We start from the raw sequence: 1766 nt of genomic DNA on the forward strand, positions 1-1766 counted from the left end.
TAAATTAAAAAATTTGCATTGTTGTGAGATTTAACTATTTATTGCATTATTGTGAGATTTAACTGTATATTAGAATTAAAAATGTACAGATGAGAGAGGCTTCTGTAGAAAATAGTTTTCAGTAAAATTTGAAAGGAACCTGAAGAGTGAAGATTGTTGGAAATAATCTTTTTTTTTCTTTAATGAGTGTGCATGACTATAGAAATGTAAATTCTGAACATAAACATATGCAAAAATAAACCAGCAGCGGTGGCTCACGTCTATAATCCCAGCAATTTGGGAGGCTGAGGAGGGTGGATCACTTGAGGTCAGGAGTTTGAGACTAGCCTGGCCAACATGGTGAAACCCTGCCTCTAATAAAAATACAAAAATTAGCTGGGCGTGGTGGCAAATGCCTCTTATCCCACTCAGGAGGCTGAGGCATGAAAATTGCTTTATCTCAGGAGGCAGAGGTTGCAGTGAGCTGGGATCGTGCCATTGCAATGCTGCCTGGGCGACAGAGTGGGACTCCGTCTCAAAACAAAAACAAAAACAAACTAAGAGGAGATAAACAAACTTGAACGAAACCATTTGGCAATTTTCATATAATCAAAAGAGCTTATTCATATCAATAAGAAAATTCTAAGATGCCAAAAAGAAAGTTGGTACATAAAAATTGAACAGTACATGACATGAAAAATTGTACTGACTAGTAATAAGAATAAAAATTAAAATAAGTTTTTTTCACTAACTATCAAACCAACAAAACTTAGAAATAAAAGGAAAATATATCTAGAAAGATATGAATATTAACAGGGTTTTTTTCTATATTGTATGGCAACAGGTTTTTTTTAATTATTCTTTAATGTAATTTTCAAAATTTCCACAATATGAAATGCACTTTTACAATCAAGAGAGGCATTAAGGATTTAGAAAATAACAGAGATTTAGCTCAATTAGTTATTTTATACATCCACTGGGAAAACTAAATGTAAGAGACACTTTCACTTGAAATTATTCTCATTTAACAAGGCTTTCAATTTTAGAAAATACGTATTCTGAATGTACAATGCAGTGGAATTTGATTACATTTAATTTTAAACTCTACCTAGTTCATTTGTTTTTCCTCGTTTGTTGTCAGCGTTCTCTCAGAAACTTCATGAAAGTTTTGCACCCTTAAAATCTTACAGTGTTGCGTTCCAGCACTTTGTTGGTTCAAAAATGTCAACCCCCAGATAAGTTAGGGACAGTTGGTGGGGACCAAGAGGACCTTGACCATTACTAAAAAATTACACAAGAGAGGTACTTGTGCCTCAGGGTTTTCCCTTGCTGTTATTGCCTGGGATGCTCTGCCCTCAGATATTAGAATAATTCTCTGGCTTGTATTTTTAATTTCCTTGCCGATTTATCATCTTGTCAGGGAGGCTTTTCTTCATCACCCTATTTAAAATTAACCCATCTCCTCTGACATTTCCTCTTGTCCTTCTGTGTTTTCTTCTTCTCCTTGGCATTTATCAATATGTTATGTATTTTAAATATTTACTGTTTGCTTGCTTACCCTGTTTCTACCCACTGGAATGTAAGCTCTATGGGAGAAGGGATTCTCAATAATATCTGTTGAATAAATGGATAGATCGAATGGATGGAACAATGGATGGATGAATGGATGGATAGAGGGAGGGAGGCATGGATGGATGGATGGAAACATGGAGGAAGGATGGAAGGATGGATGAAAGGAAGGAAGGATGGATGGAAGGATGAATGGAAGGAAGGATGGGTAGAAGGAT

The sequence above is a fragment of the Hylobates moloch genome, unplaced genomic scaffold (genome assembly GCF_009828535.3).
Source record: "Hylobates moloch isolate HMO894 unplaced genomic scaffold, HMol_V3 SCAFFOLD_1, whole genome shotgun sequence".
In the NCBI taxonomy this organism is placed as follows: domain Eukaryota; kingdom Metazoa; phylum Chordata; class Mammalia; order Primates; family Hylobatidae; genus Hylobates; species Hylobates moloch.